Genomic DNA, 19,264 nt, shown 5'->3' with positions numbered 1-19,264 from the left:
TTATCGGTGGATGAAATGGTCCAAAGCATAATTCGGTCCACAATGCGTCCAGAAATTAATTTAAAATGTAATTCTTTTTTGGTCAATTTTTTGGAGTGGTATTTTATAACTCCTCAGGAGCTGGATGAGTTTAAAGCGAGGTATGCTGAAGATGATGTGTTTGTAAAGTTGATTTCTCAAAATGAGCGAGGTTTTTGTGCACCTTATGACGAAGAATAGTTGGCATTATTTATGGTACCTAGTACATAGTTGAAATTATGATTATATTTTCGAATGTAAAAGTATCACTGTGACCTATCTCGTATTTGCATTAAATTTGTGTCTTGCGAATATCATATTTTATCATGATGGAAAATACTTATTAGATAATTTTAATTTGGTTCATTAATTTATTTTACGTAAAAATCATGTTCAGCATTTTTTTCATATTTTTGTGAAAGTAATTCTAATATTATAATCTTTAGAAAACATTACATTTTCTATTTTCTGTCTGTTCGTTTTCTCTTCTTTGTAGGTAGATATGTACAAAGTGTACCTACTTGGGACAGCGAATTTCTCATATGCACGTGCATTATAACGTCTTCAAAAGCTCACTAGAATGTGTACGATATTTCAAATTATAAAGACCAAATTCAAAGCCGTATTCTCTTTCTTCAATTGATTTCTGTAAACTTGATTAGTTTTGTTCAAATTTCAATTTGAATTCATTCATCGACTTAGAAAGATTTTATTGAAGCTCGTGTCCAGTAAATTTTACTATGACTAGAAAAAATTATTTCCAAAGTTCAAGTGATCGAATCGAATTTTTCGGTATTTTTTGGATGACTTGCACCCTTATCAAATGTCGATAGAACCACAAAATTTCAACACCAAAACAATTTTTTTTTACTTTTTTGAATTACGCGCATTAATTTCCAAAAGGTTTTACCCTCGCTTCGCTTAGGCTGGACCATTTTCTTTTCTTTGCTCTTAACTTTTCTAAAAATATTGAGGTTGAAAAATTGACTTCTCTTATCAGAAGTAGTGTTGTTTATTCACTTTTGGAGAATATTGTGAACTATTTAAAAATTCGTTGTCGCTTCTATCGGGCCAAATTCACTCATAGATGCTTTCACTAACTATGGAATTTCTTGAAAATCAGGTATTGTAGAATTTAAAAATGTTAAAAGAATAAAAATCAACTCTGCATCAAGAATGATGTTTTATTTTTTGAATAATCAGTGTTTGAAAGTTTTTGCTCTCATTTTTCTCTCGAGCTAATTTGAATTCTATGAAATAAATTTTTAAAAATTTCCAAAAATGAAAAAACCAACTTGAGAAATCCTAAAAACGTAATTTTAGATTAAATGAAAAATTATTATTTTTTTTGTTTAAGTAGAAAAAAACGCCAATAAATAATGTAGATATATGAAAAAAAATCTAAAATGCATAAATGTGAAATTATTTGGCAATTTTTTTGAATTTTCAGAAAATTAGTCCCATCTCTTCCCCATGTAGCAATCTGATAAGGGTAGAGGCACCAAATATGGACCACTTTTTTTTGGAGGATTGCCACTTGAAAACTATACGAGGTAGAAACCTCCACAAAGGATTAAAATGAAGTTCCATCCTTCCACTAACACTGTACAAAACTTCAGGGGTGAAGGTCAACTTTAAGTATGTTTTTTTTATTGTTGAGTGATGAGTGTCAAAATGACAGTTCGAAATTTTGGACGCCTAATATGGACCACCTATAAAATTTCAAAATAAACATACTTTCACATTTTTCAAAAGGTCATATTTATTTGTAGAAATGAACAAAAAAACTTATTCTAAGCAGTTCAGGTTAATTTTGAATATTTTTTTCAAATTGTTGAATGACGAGTGTCAAAATGACAGTTCAAAATTTTGGACGCCTAATATGGACCACCTAAAGAATAATTTCAAAATAAACATATTTTTACGTTTCAAAACATCATATTTATTAGTAGAAATGAACAAAAAAAGTATTTCAAGCATTCCCCTTTTCAGCGGCTGTAAAAAATGAGTAAAAAATTCAATATCACAGGTGGTCCATATTAGCGCACCCCATAAAAAAAACCTTTGTACCAAAAATTTCTGTACATACCCTCATTTTTAGCAAAAACTGATCACTCCAGCAGAAACTACATCCTTTTTTGATATTATAAACATCAATGACATTTAGAAAATTACACCACATATATATTTTAATAAAAGTTGAAAAACACTCTAAAAAAATTTTTCATTGTCTCAAAACAGTTTTTTGTAAATTTCTCAGCGAGTTTTGACTTAACAGTTGTAATTTTTGTCTCATTCGTTTTTTTGATGAAAAATACATCAGAATACATTTTTTCCTGGCAGATTGCGCTAATTACAAACGAGAACGGGCGCTGGTCCATATTGCGGACTGGTCCATAATTGGTGCCCTTACCCTTACCCCCACCCCGCTTTCATAAAATTCCCTAAATCATCTCGAGCAAGAGAGGTGGTGAGTACATATTTGGTAGGCATGAGAGAAAAATCTTCTCAATCTCTACACTACGATATGCAGAGTTAATATGGTTCGCCTGGCAATTTATTGAAACAATGTCTTCCAGCGAAGACCCCTTAAAATACGCTCTGGTGCATCTGTAAAGGCTTTAGAATTAAACATAATCTTTTGGAGAAAATTGAGGAAAATTCTCCATGAGTGATCACTCGAATTTGATTTTTCGTTTGAACTGTTCCCATGCGTTAAATGGTTAATTAAGTAAGCTGGGTCGTCAAATACTCGTGTATTGTTTATGACAAGTGAAAAATTATGCTTACTCAATCTTTGCGATTTAACAAAGGTGTGGGTCGAAAATACACAATTTTCTTAAGAAAACACACCTTAAATGTTTTTTATGTACTTACTCGTATAGATTTGTTTTAAGAAACACGAATAACGTTCAATGTTTGTTTGTTTTCAGAAATTCCCTGCCAATTCGTAATTGGACCGAAAACTGTTTTCGAGAATTATCCCGAATTAGACTCCATACAGGTAAGATGAATTTTTATATTGGATGAAACATTTTATGAACTTGATTTTTTTGGGCAAACTTTGAGGCGAGTATAAAAAATGAATTGAATAACTTCTTAACCTGGTACGTTGGTTTTCCTTTCTTCGAAATTTTGTACTAGATAAGAAAAAAATAATTTTTCACGAAAAAAACGAACCCATTTCTGAACAGTACCTAATCTATTTTCGCTGAGGTTAATTTTTGGAAGAAATTTGTGGAATTGTGAGACCGCAGACAAAATCAACATGAATCAGGCGTAAATAGAAAATTTTTCAATAAGGAAAAGAGTAAAGAAAATTAAAGAACTGCATTAAGTAATGAAAAAATTACGAGAAAAATTGAATATTTTTTTGGTTTGAAATTTTAGAAATCGTTTCATCGATTCTAAAAACGATGACTTTTCAACTCGAATTTGGAATTTCATTAAACTCGTAGTTAAGAATTTCGACTTCCGCCTGCCCTCATGTGAATGTTTTTAAATGACCTAAATGCATGTTATTATAGGTACAAATACATAGTAATTAATGTGTATAAATATCATTGAGATGTTTCTTGCATGTTTTTGAATCAATATCTCAAATTGTACCTGTTGTAATGAATTCACTATCATGATATAAACTAAGTGAACCGACGATAATTCTTAATACAAAATCAATTCTGTGCGAAATGTGTTCAACTGCATGAGTCCTCAGAGGGCCAATCAACCAACTGTCGTGTGAACAGAACTAGAAAAAGCCAGCATAACCTATCGTAAGAATTATTGAGAGCGACCTTAATGCCGCGAATCCACTACATGAATAATCATCACAGAATGGGTGGATCGTATTGCATTTTTTTTTGAATTTTGAAAAATATGGGTGACAAGCGTGACTAAATTGATTCAAATGAACTTGCCGAAAATTTGAAGCCGCGAATCCAAGAATTAAGATCTGTGAGGAAGTCTATTTGAGTTCATTTAGCCACCCTTGAAACGCATATTTTTTCAAAATTTTGAAAAATGATGCAAAAACCAGTCATCTCAGTCTATTATCAAGTTGCTCATTGTTTAAGAAAGTGAAACATTATTTTTTAATGTGATTAAGTATACAAAGCTGATACTCAAACAGTGCCATAAGGTACTTGATACGGAAAAAGCAAAGAAATGTCACAAATAATGTGAACCCGAGAGAGATTCGCGATACGTATAGTACAGCCGACGACGACCTACGAATTTCTTAGAAAAACTTTTCACAAATGATTCTGGCCAAAATTCTACTATGCCAGAGAAATACTCTAACTAACCACTAACCATCAATGTACCTAATTTAGCACCCACTTTATATTCCTAGCTATTCTAACTCATGTAATCTAAATTAACCTCGATGTTCATTCGTTGAATTTAGATTCATACTGAATTATTCGCGAAAAATTACTTACCTATACGTACAGTATAAATCCGCGAAGATTGCCACATTTTTCCAAGTTTCTTGAAATGCTCATTAGTTTCTAAGGACGTGATCAAGTGATTGAAATAATTTTATTACATTTTGAGTTGAATTGATCTAATGAAAAAGGAAACTGCTGAAGGGAGTAAAATAATTTTTTTTCTATTAAATATTTTTCTAGTGCATCAAGCAGAAGTTGAAATTCTTTTATTGATGTGATGAAACAAAAAGAGCTTCGCAGGGGAAGTTTTTCGTTCATCATGTTCTGAACTTCCTCGAGTTGTACGAATTTTTAAAAAGAATTTTCCGATTGAATCGTGCCTTCAATATTGCGTTACCGCGAATTATTTTTATCGTTTTGAACTTTTTTACACATTGAAATAAGAAGGTTCGATTTTTTTTTAGATGCATGATTTTATTAGTAATTCTGAAACTGGATGGGCGAATTAGCTTGTAGGTGTTTTGTTACAGAATTATTAGTATTTCATTGAAGGGAAGCATGATAAGTGAAAATAGTGGTGGGTTCACTCGCGGTATAGGTACAGATAAGTAGGTACAAATAGTATATAAAATATGACAGACAACCTAATGAAACATTTGATTGAGCCTACTCACTTAGGTATCTGTTTAAGTACGTAAAAATATCGTTTCGATGTATAACATATGGGTCCACTGATTTGGTCATTTCAAATTGCAGATCGGATCTTGAAAATGGCTGAAATATCGACAAACGTGTACGACATTTTGTTTCCTAGTCCGCCACCATTGAAAGAAATCGTTGCCATCTCAATAGCTCTCCGATTATGGTGCCAGGAAATCAACTCCCATCGTATTAAAAACACATTGGATAAGCTCGATCTGCAAGGAAACATTTTACCGAAGCACTCAATGCCTCGTATACCGTCCGTTATTTGGTCTGTGATTGAAAAATACATCAAACGAGTCGGAGTCTCCATTAAACGTTGGCTACAGGATCATTCATATCCAAATTTATTCAAATTTGAAATTTTCAACGACTTTATTGATTTTGTGGCGGATTTTGATGGCTCGATTCATTATGTTTGGACTGCCAAACGATTTGTTCAATGCGATAAAATTGATAAGCTTATAAGATTTCGCATCGCATGCAAGTATTGTTTCGAAAATGATATTCTACGAATTTGGCCTTCCGTATTATCCCATGAGAGCCTACACTTGAGTAAATTGTACACTTTGAACGATGAACTGCTAAAGTACTGGGTTTGCCGGGCGAGAAATCAGTTGTACAAGCTATCTTGCTCATTCGCTTTTGGCCAGTCTCTCGAAGAAGACATTTTATACCTACAGTTTGCTTATCCTGGTCTCAATTCTTATTCTGCGTGGTCATTCGTAGAATACTTCTGGAATCGTATCGATAGTGATGCTCGAATTAATATCATAACACACCGCGATGTGTATATTCATAAACCTTATAGATACTTGCTCGGAAAATTTAATGAAGCAGAACTCGACAAATTCGCCAATTCGAAGGGATGCCAAGTGATTTGGGATTTATTATGCGATGCGAACAAGTGTTATCTTCGAGCATGTGACAGATCTTATTTTGAAAGTGATGCGCTAGATAGAGCAGATTTCACCATGGCAATTTGGACGTATATTAAAGATAAATGTAGCGGAAATAATTTTTTCGCGGTCGTTCGAAAAATGATTTTGGGGTGCTCTCGATCACGTATTAGCACGGATATCTGCTGCGAATTGTGGAATACAGCATCACAGCATCTGAAAGCGCGTGTAATTCAACAACTTTTGTCTGAAAATTCATTGCTGCCGATAAATGAATATTACCGTAGAGCAGTGACAAACATAGATGGTCCATTTCTATTGGCTGTTCTATCGGATACATCAGCAGAAGACAAGCGTACATTTTGGGATACACATTGGCGTAGTTTGATCAATGTAATGCTTGCAGAAGAATATGATCAATTGATGCGACTATGCTTCAGCAATGATGAAAATGAAATCAACGAGTTCAAAAGCAACTCTTTGTCTGGATTGGCGACTGTACGAGCAAAATGCGTGAAATTACTAAACGGCCTGTCAATAGAAGAACTGAACAAGTTTTTGCGTTTTTGTTACCCGGATGAGCAAACCCGCAGAAGTATACAATTGAATTTATTAGTCGAAGAATTCAAGGTTGATGTCAGAAACATCACTCTGATATCGCCTCTACTCAATGATTTCATCAACGATGCTTACGACGACGTAAACCTCGCTGCGGATTTCAAAACTCAGTTGCTGAATTCTGCCTCTATTAAGGAAAAATTCACAGTACTGGTAGATTCCTACAACCGCAGTGGCAAGTTTCAGCGCGAGGCAAACTTTATTGACATATTAGCGCCGTCGGAGCAAGTTGCACGTAATTTGAAAAAGGTATTTTTTATTCCTCTGCTTCAGCAAAAGTTAATTGCTGGTAATTTCAAGTCTGAAATCGAAGAAAATGAATTTTCAAATTTTATAAGCGAATGTGCGAGTAACGAAGATGAAATCGCGGAGCTTAAAGCGAGTTTATCTGCTGATGAAATGGTTCAAAACGTAATTCGAAACGTAATGAATAAAGCAGGAGGTCCAAATTATAATTCTCTTCTGGTTAATTTTTTAGAGTGGTATTTTATATCTCCTCAGGAGCTGGATGAGTTTAAGGCGAGGTATGCTGAAGACGATTTGTTTGTGAAGTTGATTACTGAAAGTGTATAGGGTTTTACTCACTTTCAAGTTTAATTACTCATATCGTGAATTATTGCAATTTTTATTACGTATATTGAGACTATCCATGTAAAAGTATCATTGTGTCTCATCTATAGATTTATGTTTTTGTACTTTATAATATTCATATGTATGTACCCAGCATTATACAAATCAAATGCCGTTGAATTGGTTCTTTTCATTTAAATTTTCGCTCACTGCTTAAAATATAAATTTCGCGTTTGTCAAAATACCCAAATATTCTCGTTTCTTGTTAAAAATTGTTGTTTTTCGCAATTATTTACAAAAGTCTCGACAATTACCTACTAAGAAGTAAGTAGGTACTCGTATGATGATAATTTCATTAAAAACTCCCGAAACAAGTTTAATAATTCAAAAAAAACGAGAAATCTAGATTATAAAAATATAGTCAACTCTCCCTTCCTTCCTCCCCTGAAAAAAATGAGAATGTGTACCATATTTCTTTGAAAAAGTGAAAAATTTAGGTGTTATCAATCGAAAAATTCAAGATTGAAGTCAAGAACTGCCACAAAAATATCGCCTCCACTAAATGATTGCTTTAACTATGCTTACGACGACTTGAGCCTCGCTACAGATTTCAGAATGCAGTACCTACCTCTTCTCTTCCTCTTCTAAGGAAAAATTCATCGAACTGATTGAAAATTTCGCAAAACAGTTAGGATGCTTCACCAATAACGTCAACGTGTGGGACGTTAACTTTCGCGATAAAGTGGCTTGTAGGTCGATTTGTTAAAATGATTTTGCGTTGCTCATTTATTTTGAGCATACCTTCTTTACTCAATTTTTTTGACACTAATCCTTTTTTTTTTTGAAGATTACTTTCCTGAAATTAATATCCTACTTTAGGAAATTTTTATTTACTTACCTTTATTTTCTATTTTTTTACTTCTAAAAAATACTACATGCATTAATTTCTTACATACAATAGGCACCTATTAAATGATTGTAACTCTTGAGTATAAGTTTCCTACATACATATAGAAACATTTACTGAGGGTTTAAATTTTGCTGAGAAAAAAGTTGCGATAAATTGTTCAAGATATTATTGAAATGCTGATCGTAAAAACTTTTTTTTGGAAATGATTTTTTTTTTCAATAATCAGACATTTTTTCAAGAAAAGCAAAGAACAGATTTTTTCAATAAGTAATGAAATTTTAAAATTTGTATTGAATAGCATTTAGTATTATTGAAGGAAAACATACGTAAACATACGTGTGTGAACTACTAGTAAAAGCAAGCGTTTAAAGACTTTTGGACCACCCTATTATGTACCAGGTATGTTCCTTTTGATTTCAGTTTTGGAGGTGCCCCTGAAAGCGGGGACATGGGTCTTCAAAGAAGTTTTTTTTTTAATCGTATTTTTCCGCTCTAGCTCATACCTAACCTTTCAAAAAATATTGTTTGAGATTTTGCGTCGATCTAGGCCATTGTCATTATTCATTATATTGTAATCCAAGGCCACTTTTTGTATGAATGTAGAAACTTGAAGATTGAACATTAAATCTGAAGTGCCTATGAATGTGACACCCCAGTGCCAAAATTTTACATTCGACTTCGCATTGATGTGATTTTGAAGCCAATAAGTGCGACATAAGGCTCCTTAGGTTGCAATTACCCATAACGAACCGCTTTTAAGGTGTCCAAACTCGGGCTCAATATCTTACTTCGTGGCATGAACTCGTGTTTCATTCACGACCTGTTTGTCAGCAGGTACCAGAACAAACATAATTTTTTGTGTACATAGGCTAATATTCGTGTAAAAACATCGTATCGCATTTTGACTCAAGTTCACTGATCTGGTCGTTTCAAATTGCAGATCGAATCGGAAAATGGCTGAAGTACCAACCAACGTGTACGACATTCTGTTTCCTAGCCCACCAGCTCTGAAAGATATCGTTGCTGTCTCAATAGCTCTCCGATTATGGTGCCAGGAAATCAACTCCCATCGTATTAAAAACACTTTGGATAAGCTCAACCTGCGAGGAAACATTTTCTCGAGTGACTCGATGCCTCGTATACCGCCCATGGTTCTGTCTACGATTGAAAAATACGTCAAACGGGCCGGAGTCTCAATTGAACTTTGGCTAAAGGATTATTATTATCCAGAGTTATTCCAAACTGAGATTTTCAACGACTTTATTGATTTAGTGGCGGATTTTGATGGCTCGATTCATTATGTTAGGACAGCCAAACGATTTGTTCGATGCGATAAAATTGATGAACTGATGAGATTTCGTATTGCATGTAAGTATTGCTTCGAAGACGATATTCTACGAATTTGGCCTGCAGTATCATCCAATGAGAGTCTGCAATCGGACAAAATAATAATGTATCCGAATCCTGAATTGAAGTATTGGATTTTACGGTTGAAAAACCAGTTGTATAAGTTACCTCGCTTATACAACAATATTCAGTCAGTCGAAGAAGAAATTATTTGCAGAACGCTTAGTACCTATGGTACTCAATACACTACATGGTCATTTGTAGAATACTTTTGGAATCGTATCGATAGTGATACTCGAATTCGAGTTATAATACACAGAGACGTACGTATGCATAGACCATACAGATACTTGCTTGGAAAATTTAATGAAGTAGAGCTGGAAAAATTCGCCAATACGAAGGGATGCCAAGTTATTCATGACTTACTACGAACTGTGCGACAGCCATATGTTACTTCTTTTATTCGAACGTGTGACAAATTTTATTTTGAAACTGATGTGCTAGATAGAGCGCCTTTTGTTATGGCAATTTGGACGTACATTAAAGAAAAACTGAGCAGAGGTAGTTTTTCCTTACTGATTCAAAAAATTATTCGAGAACATGGTCGCTTACCGATTAGCACACCTATCTGCTGCGAATTGTGGAATACTGCACCTGAGCATCTGAAAGCGAATGCAATTCAACAACTCCTACCAGCAAATTCTTTGACGAGGAACTTGAGAAATGTTCCGTATTTCGTACCAGCGGCAAACATAGATCATTCATTTCTACTGGCTGTCCTGTCAGATGCATCAGTTGAAGATAAGAATACATTTTGGAACACACATTGGAGTAGCTTGATCAACGTTATGCTTGCAGAAGAATATGATCAATTAATGCGTCTATGCTTCAGCAATGATGAAAATGAAATCAATGAGTTCAAAAGCAATTCGTTGTCTGGATTGGCGAATGTACGAGCAAAATGCGTGAAAATACTCAACGGCCTGTCAATAGAAGAATTGAATAAGTTTTTACGTTTTTGTTACCCTGATGAGCGAACCCGCAGAAGTATACAGCTGAATTTATTAGTCGAAGAATTCAAGGTTGATGTCAGAAACATCACTCTGATATCGCCTCAACTCAATGATTTCATCAACGATGCCTACGACGACGTAGACCTCGCTAATGATTTCAAAACCCAGTTGCTGTATTCTCCCTCTACTAAGGAAAAATTCGTAGAACTGATCAATTCCTACAGAAGTGGTTGCACTCTTCAGCGTGAGGCAAATTTTATTGACATATTAGCGCCCTCGGAGCAAGTTGCACGTGATTTTAAAAAAGTCTTTTTTATTCCTTTGCTTCAGCAAAAGTTATTTGCTGGTAATTTCAAGTCAGAAATCGAAGAAAATGAATTTTCAAATTTTATAAGCGAATGTGCGAGTAACGAAGATGAAATTGCAGAGCTTAAAGCGAGTTTATCTGCTGATGAATTGGTCCAAGACGTAATTCGAAACGAAATGCATAAAGTAGAAGGTCCAAATTATAATTCTCTTCTGGTTAACTTTCTTGAGTGGTACTTCATCACTCCTCGGGAACTGGATGAGTTCAAGGCGAGGTATGCTGAAGATGATGTGTTTGTGAAGTTGATTACCAAAAGTGAATAGGGCTTTTTGCTCATCTTGAACGTTCAATCCAGATAAATGTGTAGAAATTTTCAATCGTAGTAAATATTATATTGAAACTACCATCTAAAACTATATAAGTAATATATGTAATTCTAATTCTATCAACATGGAAATTATTCAAATACATTATATTGCATAAATTAATTCATTTTATTTTATTTATTTATTTATTTATTTTTTGTCAAGGGAACTTTGATTCTACAACTTTCTGACTGCATTACATTTTCAATTTTCTGTCTCTTCATTTCTTTTTTTTTCATCTCTTTCTCTATACAGATCACTCAAACAATACAGATCCCATATTATGCACTAGCATCATGACTGTAAACTCATTGAATTGTGGTTTAGTTTTCGATAACATTTTTGGGACTGCATTGGAATGTGTTCAATATTTCGCGTTGTATATTTTGGATTCGATTTTTTTTCTGTATGTACTTACCTAGTTCACATTCGTTCGTAGACTCAAATTTCAAACATGGGAGATTTCAAAGTTGAAATATTTTTCGACTAATAGACTTGATTCATGTTCGTTCATCATCGGTGGAAGCCCTTCTCGAAAGAATGACTTGTATTGCTTGCGTCAAAATTATTTGCATCAACTCCAATCTTTATAATTTTGCTTACATACTTACTGGCCGGCAGCGTTCGCCCAGGCTATCAGTAAATGATGCCCTGGTTAAAAAAATTCGTTTGAGAAAAGATTGATACTACAGCTAGACAACATTACAGTTTCAGTTTTCTATTACATATTTTAGTTTAGAAAGCATTGGACTTTCGCCTCCTTCCTTAATAATCAAATTACTTCGTATAGGGAGTACAGTTATTAGAAGTCACCCTCGATTTATGTGGTAGTAATGTTAACTTAACAGTGCTTGCTTCTTATTTTTTTAAAGATGTTGCCACATGTCGGAGTAGTTCCACTGATTTGATGATTTCACTTCCAGATCCGATACCAAAATGGCTGACACGATGACCAAAGTGTACGACATTTTGGACCCTAGCCCGCCGGCTTTGGAAGAAATCGCTTCCATCTCGATCGCTGTGCAATTATGGCGCCAAGAAATAAACTCGCATCGTATCAAAAACACTCTGAGTCAGCTAAATCTTGAGCAGAATATTTTATCCGATAATCCAACACCTAGCATTCCAGCCAAAATAATGCCTATGATTAAGAATCATGTAGAACAGGTTGGCACCTCGATTAAACAGTGGTTGAAGGATCATTCTGATGTGAATCTATTCGAAACTGAAATTTTCAACGATTTCGATGATTTTGTGGGAGATTTCGACGGCACTATTCACTACGTTAAGACAGCCAGAAAAATGATACTGTGTGAGCAAATTGATCAAATTACAAGATTCAAGATCGCTTGTACGTATTGCTTTGAAAATGATATTTCACGAATTTGGCCTTCGATATCATCTCATTATAACACGATGACAAGCGATATATATACTCGTTGCAAGCATCGTTTGTTATATTACTGGATATGTCGGTTGAAAAATCAGCTATACAAATTATATTCTCCTGATGATGATCGTCGAAGTGTCGAAGCAGAATTTTTTCGTAGTCGTTTTTCTTTTCCTTGCTGGTCATCGTTTGAATACTTTTGGAATCATGTAGATGTAGATACTCAAACGTGGTTTATCACGCGCCGCTCCGAGCCTCTTAACGTATATTATAGATATCTGCTACCTAAATTCAATGAAGCACAGCTTAATGATCTCCTCAACACGAAGGGGTACGACATACTTGTTACACTCGTTTGCCTAAATCATTCAAAATATTCGATTCCTTATATTATGGCCATTTGGACATACATTAAAGATGAAATCAGTGGAGATATTTTCTCTCGTCTCGTTCGAAGATTAATTCAAAAACAGTATAGTTTCAAGTCTTTAGCTGATAAATCTATGTGCTGCAAGTTGTGGAATACTGCGCCGAATCATCTGAAACAGCACGCGATTCGTGATATTTTGCTAGAAAATGATTCATTGTTTGAAGGAAGTGAACACTTTGAAGAAGTAGATGTGTACCCTTCAATAACCGATCCTGTATTCTTATTGACTGTACTAGCAGATGCATCAGTCGAAGACCGAAGCACATTTTGGAGTAAATATTGGCTTAGTTTGATGAACGTATTGATCACAGAACAGTTTGCTCAGTTGATGAGTTTCTGCTTTGGTAATGATGAAGACAGAATCGCTGAGTTCAAGCTGAACTCTTTATCTGTGTTGCAAAATATCCGCACGAAATGCGCAAAGTTACTCAAATGTATGCGTATTGAAGAACTTAACAAGTTGGTGGATTTTTGTAGCCCCGATGAACAAACCCGAAAAACTATACGATGCACATTGTTAGTCGAGGAATTCGAGTTTAATCGTAGAAACGTATCGAAGCTATCATCTGAATTCAATGATTTCGTCAATAATGCCTACGATGACGAAGGTATGGCAACACAGTTCAAAATTCAGTTGCTGTCTTCACCCTCAGCTATGGCTATTTTTAAAGGATCAATTTATTCTGGTGACACTTCTTTTATTGATATATTAGCAGCACCATCGCAACAAGCTGCACGTGAATTGAAACGATTATATTTTGTTCCTTTGCTGAAGAAGAAGTTTCGTGATTCTTTATCATGCCAAACTGATGAAGACGAGTTTTCAAATTTCATTAATGAGTGTTTAGGTAGTGAGGATGAAACTGCGCGTTTCAAAGAGGCTTTACTCGTTCACGAAATCGTCCAAGATGCGATTCGATGCGCATGGAATAGTTCCAGCAGTAATGCTTTGAAATATAACTGTTTTCTGGTTCGGTTTTTGGAGTGGTATTTCAATACGCCACAGGAGCTCGAAGACTTCATGTCAAGGTACGCCCATGATGATGTTTTCGTACACTTGACTACGAAAATCGAATAAAACTTATATAGGTACCTAATTTAAAAGTATAAGACATTCAATTTTATGGTTCTATCATGTGGGTTTATAATGTAGTTGATATTTTTGCTAATAAACTCATTTTGTTCCAAATCTCAATTTTTTTTCTACGATTTTTTCGAGCTTATGATCCATCTGAGTTCTAACTGTTTTTCTGAAAATATCAACTTGAAACTTTTTTATAAGTTTAAATTCTTATTGGCTATTCCGCAAAATGACAAGTGGTGTCTTGACACTTGACCTAAACTTGTGTAAGATGCTGAAATTGGGCTACCCGTCTTCTTAAATATCCACTGGTGTTCATCTGGAAAAATAAGAACGGATGGGATGGGTGAGTTTGAGAATTAGTAAGGTAATGGGGTTTAACATTACTATACCCATCAAGAAATACGAGCAAGTAGTTAGTTACAACTCCAAAAATTTTCAAACATGTTAGGTTTTGAATATGTAGTCATTTTCTCAAAAATAATATGTATCAAGAGAGATGAAATGTTCAAATTGGAATTATTCATCGTATTTAAATACAATAATCAATGTACCTACAGTTAATTGCTAGAAGTTAGTTTTCCATTCTATGGGCCATTGGGTCACTTGAAAAATGAAGAATAAAATTTAACCCCCCATCTGCATACTATACATAAGAAGCTGAAATTTAGTAGCCTAAGATTAATTGGGAATTTTCCAAAAAAAAAAAAGAAATACACGCTCTTATAATTCCAAAGTTGCAATTCTTACACTGTTTCACCCAATGAAATTGGAAAGCTGAAATTTACATCTACTTAACACCCCAAGTCGACTCAAAATGTTTGAATTGGGGTGTAGGGAGAATTGCAACTTAGCAACAGAAGTTGGTACAATTTAGTAGAAATTGCAACTTTGGAAAATTTTCTGGAAACTGCAGAACTGCTCAAAAAGGTTTGAAACTGTTTCCAACCAACCCGATGGGTCGGAAATGAAGTACATACGTAGGTAGTAGGTACCTAATTTCAGCGTTCTAGGTAAATTTGCTGAAGTTTTGTACTTTACTCATTTCTTAAGTGATCACTTTTTGGGTGTCCATTTTGAGATTTTTGTACCTAATTTTAAATGGTTAACTTTTGGCCGAATACTGACGATTTTCAGAAAAGGAATTATCCCGCAAATTTTATTCATTTTATAAAGAGTGTGCTATGGATGTGAAACATTTGTAAGTACACTCAACTTTCGAGTTGAGGAAACAAATTTAATACTTGATTAGAAATCGAAGGAGTTGTACAGGGTGTTCCAGAATAACCTTTCACATTTTGGTGAGCACTGATCTGCGTTCAAATGGTGTTAGGGGAATGGTAAAAGCGGTTCCAGGTAGCCAACACATGCCGAATTATGTTTCAGTATTAATTTTTTACCATGGAGAAGTGGACGGCTGTGCAGCGCGCTTTTATTGTAAAGGCCTTTTTCAAAAATAATGACTCTTACATTAGTGCAATTCGTGCCTTCCGCAAACATTTTAAACTTACCGGTAAAAGTGAAGTGCCATCGAGGCCAACAGTGAAATTATGGGTAAAAAACTTCGAGAAAACCGCTCATGCTTGTAAAAATAAGCCTACAGGTCGGAAAAGATCAGTAAGAACGCCAGAAACAACGGACCGAGTAAGGCATTCAGTACAGACTACCCCTACCACTTCAATACGTAAACGAGCGTTAAATTTAAAAATCAAACCAACTTCTCTGCAACGAATTTTATCCGAAGACCTCAGTTTCCATCCATATAAGATTTTAATCATTCAAAAGTTACAAAAAACTGATTTTGTGAGAAGAAAATCATTTGCCGAGGATATGCTTACAAGAATTGATACTGGTGAGATTCCATTGAACTCGTTACTCTTTACTGATGAAGCTCATTTTTATCTAAACGGTGATGTGAATAAACAAAATATGCGCTACTGGTCGACAGAGAATCCGATGATAATACACGAGAAACCTCTACACTCCGCTAAGTTGACTGTTTGGATGGGCGTGGCTAAATTCGGTATAGTGGGACCGTATGTGTTTGATGAAACGGTGAACGGTGAGAGGTATCGCAAAATGTTAAACGAGTTTCTCATTCCTGAATTGAAACGCAGACACAAGTATAGAGTTACTTGGTTCCAACAGGATGGCGCTACCTGTCATTCCGCAACGGACACGATTTCTTTATTGCGTGAGCATTTTGGTCATCGAATAATTTCGCTGAACACAGAAATTTCATGGCCACCTCGATCCCCTGATTTTTCAGCATGTGATTTTTTTTTATGGGGTTACCTCAAGTCAAAAGTATATCAAGATGATCCTAGGACTCTGAAACAGCTCCTAGATAATATTATTCGTGAATCAAGACTGATTAGAAGAGAAATGCTCAACAAAGTGTTCAATAATTTTAAAAAACGTTTGGTCGATTGTGTCAAAAATGATGGAAAACATCTTGGTGGAATAATTTTTAAAACTTAATTTATAATGAAAACTCAAATATATGGTCTAAAAACGGCACATTTCTACTTCATTTTGGTTATAAAAAAATTTCCGTAACCATTTTTCTCTCAGAGCTACTAATAAAACAAAAGTGAAAGGTTATTCTGGAACACCCTGTATTTTTAAGTAGTAAAGCAAAACGTTCATAAAAATATCTTTGCAATCTGTTAGTCTGTATTGTACGAAAATAAACATATGTATTTTTTTGTGTACCTAACGTACTCGTAAGCTAATATTCGTGTAAAAACCTCGTGTCACATTTTGACTCAAGTTAGTCAAGTTCACTGATCTGGTCGTTTCAATTGCAGATCGAATCTAGAAAATGGCTGAAGTCTCGACGAACGTGTACGACATTTTGTTTCCCAGCCCACCAGCTCTGAAAGATATCGTTGCCATCTCAATATCTCTTCGATTATGGTGCCAGGAAATCAACTCTCATCGTATTAAAAACACTTTGGATAAGCTCGATCTGCAAGGAAACATTTTATCGAGTCACTCAATGACTAGTATACCGTCCAAGATTCCATCTACGATTGAAAAATACGTCAAACGGGTAGGAGTCTCAATTAAACATTGGCTAGAAGATCATTCGTATCCGAATTTATTCAAATCTGAAATTTTCAACGACTTTATTGATTTTGTGGCGGATTTTAATGGCTCGATTCATTATGTTAGGACAGCCAAACGATTTGTTCGATGCGATAAAATTGATGAACTGATAAGTTTTCGTATTGCGTGCAAGTATTGCTTCGAAGATGATATTCTACGAATTTGGCCTTCAGTATCGTCCCATGATGACTTAAAATTGGACAAAAATTCAATGAACTCAAATCCTGAATTAAAATACTGGATTTTCCGGTTGAAAAATCAGTTGTACAAGTTTCCTCGGTCGGTATATTATGGCCAGTCACTCGAAGAAGAGATTATCTGCAGAACGCTCTTTGTCCATGATACTCGATTCACTGCATGGTCATTTGTGGAATACTTTTGGAATCGTATCGACAGTGATGCTCAAACTCGAGTTATAACACACACAGGGTCATGTATGCGTAGACCGTGTAGATACTTGCTCGGAAAACTTGATGAAGTACAGCTCGAAAGATTTACTAATTCGAAGGGATGCCACCTTATTCATGACTTACTATGTGTTAGACCCAGAACTTTTCATAATCTAACATATGACAAGTCTTATTTTGAAATTGATGTGCTGGATAAAGCTCCTTATATCATGGCAATTTGGACCTACATTGAAGAAAAAATGATCGGAAGTACTTTTTTCTTACTGATTCGAAAAATTATTCTAGAATATGGTCGCTTACCCACTAGCACATCTATCTGCTTCGAATTATGGAATACTGCTCCAGATCACCTGAAAGCCGAAGCAATCCAACAACTTCTACCAGAAAATTCTTTAGCGACCACTGCGGGAAATAACTTTTTATTCATGCGAGCGGCAAACATAGATGGTTCATTTCTACTGGCTGTCCTGTCAGATGCATCAGCAGAAGATAAGAATACATTTTGGAACAGACATTGGAGTAGTTTGATCAATGTAATGCGTGTAGAAGAATATGATCAATTGATGCGACTATGTTTCAGCAGTGATGAAAATGAAATCGTCGAGTTCAAACGGAACTCATTGACTACTTCGCCGAGTGTACGAGAAAAATGCGTAAAATTACTCAACGACCTGTCGTTAGAAGAACTGAACAAGTTTTTGCGTTTTTGTTACCCTGATGAGCAAACCCGCAAAAGTGTGCAGGTTGATTTATTAGTCGAAGAATTCAAAATAGATGATAAAAACATCACAAAAGTATCGCCTCTACTCAGTGATTTCATCAACGATGCATACGATGATGTAAAACTCGCTGCGGATTTCAAAACCCAGTTGCTGTATTCTCCCGCTACTAAGGAAAAATTCATAAAACTGGTGGATACCTACAGCAGCGGTTATCGGTTGCTTCAGCACGAGGCAAATTTTATCGACATATTAGCGCCGTCGGAGCTAGTTGCACGTGATTTGAAAAAAGTCTTTTTTATTCCTTTGCTTCAGCAAAAGTTATTTGCTGGTAATTGCAAGTCTAAAGTTGAAGATAATGAATTTTCAAATTTTCTATGCGAGTGTGCAAGCAGTGAAGATGAAATAGCGCAGTTGAAAGCGAATTTACCTGTTGATGAGATGGTCCAAAACGTAATTCGAAACGTAATGTACAAAAATGGCGGTCCAAATTATAATTCTCTTCTGGTAAATTTTTTCGAGTGGTATTTCATTACTCCTCGGGAACTAGAAGAGTTTAAGGCGAGGTATGCTGAAGATGATGTATTCGTACAGTTGACCACGAAAATTGAATGAGACCTGAACCTATCTAATTTAAACTTTTAGTGTAGAATTCTTGCGATTTTTATGTGTAGAATGATGAAATTATACATTTAACGAAATTACTCATCACTTATTTGTACATTCTTGTTAATTTTGTAGGCATTTTGGGCAAAAAAGATAAGAGATTTGATGCATGAGCATCAGAAATTAACATTTTAGGTATTTTTATTGATGAAGTAAAGAATAAGCATTCAATTTTTTGGTTGTGCTATGTGAGTGTACAATGTTTTGCCAATAAACGCAGTTTGTTCTTAAATCAATTGATTTTTTTCTCAATTTCTTTATGCAATTATAAACACACTAAAAAAAATAATTAATAAAACCAGGAGTTAAGCTAGTAGGGC

At 34.9% G+C, this 19,264-nt stretch overlaps 1 protein-coding gene across 1 annotated transcript in view; it reads left to right on the top strand.

Moving 5' to 3' along the window:
* LOC135840820 (uncharacterized) overlaps nt 1-19,264 on the top strand; it is a 126,466-nt gene that overhangs the window by 54,440 nt on the left and 52,762 nt on the right. Inside the window, exon 2 of the mRNA XM_065357536.1 lies at nt 2,952-3,022. The gene's annotated coding sequence lies outside the window, so the exon portion shown is untranslated. The remainder of the gene's footprint in view (nt 1-2,951; nt 3,023-19,264) is intronic.

The sequence above is a fragment of the Planococcus citri genome, chromosome 3, assembly GCF_950023065.1.
Source record: "Planococcus citri chromosome 3, ihPlaCitr1.1, whole genome shotgun sequence".
NCBI lineage: Eukaryota > Metazoa > Arthropoda > Insecta > Hemiptera > Pseudococcidae > Planococcus > Planococcus citri.
Note: the sequence above shows the minus strand (reverse complement) of the source record. Positions and strands in the feature narration are given on the sequence as shown.